Source organism: Adiantum capillus-veneris, chromosome 5, assembly GCF_014529385.1.
Source record: "Adiantum capillus-veneris isolate H3 chromosome 5, ASM1452938v2, whole genome shotgun sequence".
NCBI lineage: Eukaryota > Viridiplantae > Streptophyta > Polypodiopsida > Polypodiales > Pteridaceae > Adiantum > Adiantum capillus-veneris.
In genome coordinates, this window is record NC_140935.1 from 14,755,852 (window position 1) to 14,762,731 (window position 6,880).

Below are 6,880 nucleotides of genomic sequence, written 5' to 3' on the forward strand. Positions count from 1 at the left end.
CTTGCCTTACTCCGTCGACATCAGCGGCGGCATCATCATGGATGATGACGGCAAGAAGGTGATCTCGCGCATGCGTGGTCTTTGCTCTCAGCTGTTTAGACACTATATACTAAACAAATGGAGTGAAGTACCAAGTGATTTAAAAAACAGGGTCATCAGCATACTTCATGATGAGTTTCCCGTTCCAACACGGGATCAGCGCTTCAATGAAGACCTGATGAAGATTCGAATGCGCGAATACTGCAAACACAAGCGTTCCGAAGTGCAAAAAGCAATCAAGAATGGGTGGAATAGGCCAGATTGGCTGGCCAAAGAAGATTGGAAGAATGCGAAGAAAGCAGCGCGCGAGAATCCCGACAAGTGGAAGCAACAAAAGGATGCAGCCAGAGCGCGAGTAGAGGCAGGGAGCTCGCACCACTTGGGGAGCGGTGGATGGGCATCATTTGAGGCCGATTTTGTAAGTCTTTTCACATTGCTCTTTATGCATGTTCGATAGTTTAGGGTTTATGAGTTTTTTAATTCTAACATAATGAAATCTTTGTATGTTTTGACAGTGGTCGATGACAGGACGTGATCCCACACCGTACGAGCGCGAGTACGCAGGCAGGAAGGGCTTAAACGCCCTGATGGACATTCTCAGTTCTCGCGGCGGCATGGTTAGTATTAGGGTTTACTCTTTTTTATTTTTTGTATTGTTTTATAAATGTCGTTATATGTTTATATTTACTGAAAACTGTCTTATTGTCTTTTTTTGCAGAATCCAACAGATACGCCGCTTGGACGCGATGAGACGTCTGATTAGACGACGTCAGTTTAGCCGTAGCTAGATAGCATTAGTTTAGGGTTTCTCATAGCTTATGTATCATGAGACGGATTTTATACGTCTTTTTGAACCATGTATATTATTACATTTGTCACCGCAATTCCTTTTGCCAATCAATTCTTTATGCTTATGATGTTGTACAATTGTCATTATTACATTTGCCAATCAATTCAGTTTGTCTATGATGTGTACAATTGTCAATTTTGCAAACAATGCGTCTTGTGGGTGACTATTTTGGGTCTATTATTTACCTTTGCACTTTTTTTAAAAAGTGAATCAAGTACAATATGGTTGATGGGTGGCAGGGCATTCAATGCCCTGCCACCAAAAAAATATTCTCTCAGGCGTCGCTATAAGCGTCGCTATTTATGGCTCTGTAGCGTCGCTATATGCGTCGCTATACTCTTCTGTGAGAGCGTCGCTATCTGCGTCGCTATAGGCGTCGCTATAAGCGTCGCTATATAGCGACGCCTATAGCGACGCTCTCGTAGAGACGCTTTTAGCGACGGTTATAGCGACGCCGGGGGTTATAAAAACCTAGTGTATTCCCGTCGCTAAGAGCGTCACACGAGCACACAACCTCTTGTAGTGCTTGTGTCTCTTGTGCAATCCTTGCCTACTCCTCTATGTCCAACCATGCCGGTGGAAAGAGGGAAATGAGAAAACCATTAGCACACAATGTGAATGCCTCTCTATAGCCAAGTGATTTCATAGCACCCCTATCCCCTAGTAAACACACACCTAGACTCTTGATCTGCAAACAATCACTACCCAAGCCCGCACCCAACCATCCCAAACTATACACACTCAGTCACAAAGTAAACAAGCATGAATCTATCTCTGAACTCTAATTGCACCTTATAAAATAAATAACTAGCATTGACTCCCTCAGGCACCCCAACGTTACTAGTCTATATGATAAGTTTGCCTACAAGCTAGCAAATACCCTTTAGCACACATGATGTCCGTACAAATACCATTCACATTTATGACACATCATTGGACATGAAAGTGGAAGAGAAGGTTGATATTGATTTGACCAAAAACCCTATCAAGATCCTTCAAAGGAAGGTATACAATGGTGTTGAACCCCTTGTCTTGCTCAAGAATGATGCCTTCGACCCTTTATAGGTGCAATCTTCCATGCTTGCAGACAATCTCTACTCACTATTTTCGATCCCGACTTGTGCTTGGCATTCCTCGGAATTTCTCAACATACGGCCAACCCCTTCTCCTCACAGCTCTTGGCTTTGCATTTCCCAGAAGGTAGTGTCCTCCTCTCTCTGTAATAGCACCCACTCCTCAGCTCCTTGGCAGTCCACTATAGTATCTAATATCACGCACAAGGAGCTCATCCTTTGGCTGCAGCTCTCGGACTTCCCACTGTAGTGTTTTCTTATGGCAGCACTCCCCACCTGCTTTGCTTGGCCTCTCGGCTTCAAAACACTCTCTCGGTGCCCTCCTGGCTGCAACTCCCTGCTGCATGTACTGGCGGCCACCCTCTCACCGTCCTGGCTGCAATAGCCCGCCACCCTTTAACCCTTCAACTCCCTTGCCTCTCAGCTTCAAAACACTCTCTCGGTGCCCTCCTGGCTGCAACTCCCTGCTGCATGTACTGGCGGCCACCCTCTCACCGTCTTGGCTGCAATAGCCCGCCACCCTTTAACCCTTCAACTCCCTTGGCTATTTTGAAGCTCTCTACATGCTCAGTAAGGCCCTGGCCCTTGGTAGCTTGCTGCGATAGCCTCCCCTTGAAGTCTCTCCCGGCCCTGCTCACCTCAAGGCGGGCCCCTCTTGTACTCGGCATGTCAGCCCATTCAGTACCACCTTCCTCTCTCTCTTTGGCCACTAGAGATATTGCTAGTGGTCCCCTCTCCTGCAAACTGGCCGGGTCCTCCCCTGCAATTGCAGCGCTAGCCTTTTTTCTACTCCTATATGGCAACCACCCAGATGGCGTCCTCCTCTTGCATGCCGGGCAGATGGCATCTTCCATGATCGACCTGCTTCTATCTGCACTCGCACCAATCCTCATGCATCGCTTTTTTTCTTCAAGTTAAAGCTTAAAAAAATCTTTGGGTTTGGCCCCCTTGCACACGCCAAAAATTGCCAAGGCAATAAAGCTCCATAAAAATCATCTTTAGTGTGGATAGACAAGTGTCGGTAATCTTCAACCCGCATCCGATTAGGGCGGTGCTAATCATTGGGCTTCATGCAACCAAAGAGCTTGGCAATCACCAAAAAGTACACTTCGAGCACTCCTAAACTTCCTCGACCAATAGAGATAAAATTTGTCCTTGACCTTTCTAAAATCCACATTTAGCATACATACCCTGGAAAGTAGAGCGTCTTGCAGACATCTTCATGAAAAACCCATATCATAAACTTCATAGCACTTGCATACAGCACCCGTTGCCTCGTTCCCAACCTTGATATAAACACTTGCTCCTGTCACCTGTGATAGTAAGAAACACTTGTAGCTTCCACTAGCGAGTGCTCCATCTCAGTGTACCTCTCTCCTAGCTCCATCAAATACCTGCCCAATGTCCCTATTACTTGCTTGCAAACTACCATGCCTCGGTTTCTTGCACTTCCATAGGTCGACACAGTTTGGGTGCACCATCATTGCCTACCCCCTCACTGAGAATTTATGCTCAACCATAGCATTATTTAGATAAAATAGGACTGTATAGAGAGAATGATATAACATAGGTATACATACCGCATATGCTAGAATGACGAGATCTCTGATCTTGGTTTCCTCGATGCGTGCAACCTCTCTTGTCCTGGAGGGGATCTTGGAGTATCTGCAAAAAATAGAGCTCAGTAGAGCATGTCGGACCATGTGAAGTAGGTTATGAGAAGCTCAGAGATTGAAAGCTTGAAGAGAATCAACCTCGACAAGCAAGCACCATGCAAAAATCGAGTGCAGTTCAAAGGCTTGCCATAAGACTCTATCAGAATTGAGCAGAGTTGAGGGACCAAGCTAAAATCGTGCAGCTAGGCTTCAATAGCACTGGAGAGAGGCAAATGAGACTTAGGGAGCAAGAAATGCAAGACATAGCAAGTGTGGAGAGAAACTGAGCACACTCGAGGAGTGAGCACTGTGGGTATTGGGTTGCAAAACGAGAATTATGCATCGCAAAGCTTTGGGACCTTGAAAGCTTGAAGGCATTGAAGTCGAGCAAAAAATCAAAGGAAGGAAACAAGTAAGCAAGCAAAGGGGGAAAGTTGGAGAAAAGCTCATGCAGCACTTTAGTTGGAAAGTTTTTTTTTTTTTGGCATTGTGTGTGTGTGTGGTGTTGTGTGATCCACACACACACACACACACAGACACACATTGCAAACTAAAAACGAGCAGCAAATTGGGGGAATTTGTTGAGCAAAGGTTGTAGTGTTGGATGCTTCTGGGAGGTCACAAGCCTAACCAAAGCAAGGCAGCTCACTAAATTCAAGAGCATGGGAGTATGTTGTTGTGTGTTTGAACACACACACACACACACACACACACACGCAAGTGCACGCGTGCACACACACACACACACGCATGCACACACACACACACACACACACACGCACACACGCATGCACACACACACACACGCACGCACGCATGCACGCGCACGTGCACACACACACACACACGTGTGCACGTACTGTGTCCTTGCACCTGAGATCAGCAGTTCTTGACATAGAGAGTAGAGAACAATTTTTTTGAAAAATCTTGTGTGTAAGCAGGTGTTCACACACCCTCACAATAGAGAGGAGAAGAAAGCGTGAGAGGACACCCGCATCCCACAGAAAGAACGAGAAAGAGCAAGATTTTTTACTCTCTTGGTCGCGGCAAAGAGAGCAGACGCGTATGTTCTTGGCGGAAAGGCACACATATATACAGAGGGCATGTACTAGACGGGTGAGTAAGCCTGGGCGTTTCTCTGCATAGTCCCAATTTTCAACATCAGTGATTCTTTTCCCGATTGAGAGTGCTCATCCCATACAATTATCTCAGTAATCCTCCTCTACAGCTTCGAGCATCGGCAACTAGCATTGCCTCGGCACATTGGTTTTGACATAAAATAGGTAAAGAAAGTGCATAAGAAAAAGATGATATAGTGTCTATATAGATAGGATAGAGATTGAGAGAAAATTGTCCACTACTGCATCACCATCCAAGGTCAAATGGAAAGCTTGAGGCTCCCCCAAGCATGGTGTAGAGTCCACCTGGATCAAAAGTAAAGCATTGCTCATTGCCATCTACCTGTAAAGCATGTATATCCAAGCCTTCCTTTACACTTGTAGGCCAATAGACACACCACCCTTCCAACTCTTCATAGCATGGAGCTTTGTCCCCCTGCATCCATAAGTCTTCGTGTCCACTATAAGCATACATTCCTTCACTTGAAGGACCTATACCATAAGCATATATCATGTCATGTGCTACAAAACCCTCCATATCATCATCTTTATCATATGAGCATCGAAACCTGCATAGAACACCTTGCAAAGCAACCAGGAACAACATAGCTATCAATAGCATAGCATGAAGTAGCAATATCCTGCCATTTGTGTGCACTTGCTGCATAGACAAGCAAACATGTGCGCCTTGCATACCTGCAGTTAAATCCTCTATAAATGGTTCCAAGACCAACTTTTCAAATCAAAGAGTATGACTTGCTTGAGCTTCATCCTATTCTTCAAACACCTCATCACCAAGAAGGTTGGCGACACCTTCCTCTTTGCATGGAACCTCTCTCTTATAGGCTGCACTTGTATCAGTTTCCATAGAGTCATCTGCCGGAGCTATCTCTCCACAGGTACACACAAACTCTGAAACTATACTATGTACCTCTATATGCTCCCCAAGGCAAGATTGCCCCACGCCTTGCATAGACAAATCAGCTTGACATACCTCTGCTTTTTTTTCTAGCTCCTGCAATTCATCCTCAAAAACCTGCTCTTCAGTTAAGTCGGATGCACAATCAAACCATAACTCTTCCTCCAATAGGGACTCACCATAACGAGACACAAGAGAAGGCTTCTCGACTGGCACGTTCACATAAAGCATCTCCACACTTGCACTATGCTCCTCTTTGACCTTCATCTGGCTAATAGGCAACTCCTATAAATCATTCATCACTTTATCCACATGAAAAACATCATAAGTCTCATACCTAGAAGACATGGATTCTGTCTCCCATGTAGAATCTGTGTCCAAACTGCTGTTGGAGCTCTGAGAACTCTCGCACCCCTCTTCTGAACTTGCTGATTCTTGTACCTTTGCTACCTTTCCCGTTGCTAGTGCTTGAACTGACACTTCTTCTTCAAGGCCTTTTATCGCCTCGTCCTCTTGAGGAAGCAAACTGGGTGGCACTCTGAATATGCCTCTCTGCACATTTTGATCCCTTACTGGTACCTGTTGTACCTCTTCTAGCCTGGAGTCATCTTCACGTGCTTTGATCACATGCATATCAATAAAAGAAGAAGCTTTTACCCCTTGACGCTCATCTATCTATTTGGGTCTAGGTCCACTAGCTAATGTGATTATAGACTGCAACAATCTTGCCTCTATTTTTCTCTTCATCTTTCGACTCTTTGCTCTGGCAACTGTGACAGCTTCATCAAAGGTCCTTGGATCTTCATAATCCACTCTTTCACAAACATAGGGATGCAAGCAAGATAGAAACCTTTCTAGCTTAAAGTATCCCACATGGGTTGCTTGAGTAGCAGTCGCAAATTCCTCCCAATAATCTTCAAATCTATCAACAAAGGCATTGAAATTTGCACTTATGTCCTGCTGTAAACCTTTGATCTTTGTATTTTCTTCTGAAGCCGTCACCACCTTTTGATACTGTTATAAAAATTGCTCGCGAAATTTGATCCAATCCTGCTTGTGTGCATCTTCTAAGCCATCGAACCAACCTTTTGCTTTACCTCGCAGCACCAAAGGTAGAGTCTAGATCTTTGCTTTATCACTTGGCATCCGCAATACAGTCAGCATAAATAGCTCAAAATCGGCAATCCAATCGTCATCATCTTCATCTTCTTTGAACACCAGAACAA

General features: G+C 45.0%; 1 pseudogene; it reads right to left on the reverse strand.

The window, feature by feature from the left end:
- Positions 1–4,982: 4,982 nt before the first annotated feature.
- Positions 4,983–6,401, reverse strand: LOC147456909 (uncharacterized; annotated as a pseudogene).
- Between the last annotated feature and the right edge of the window lie 479 nt (positions 6,402–6,880).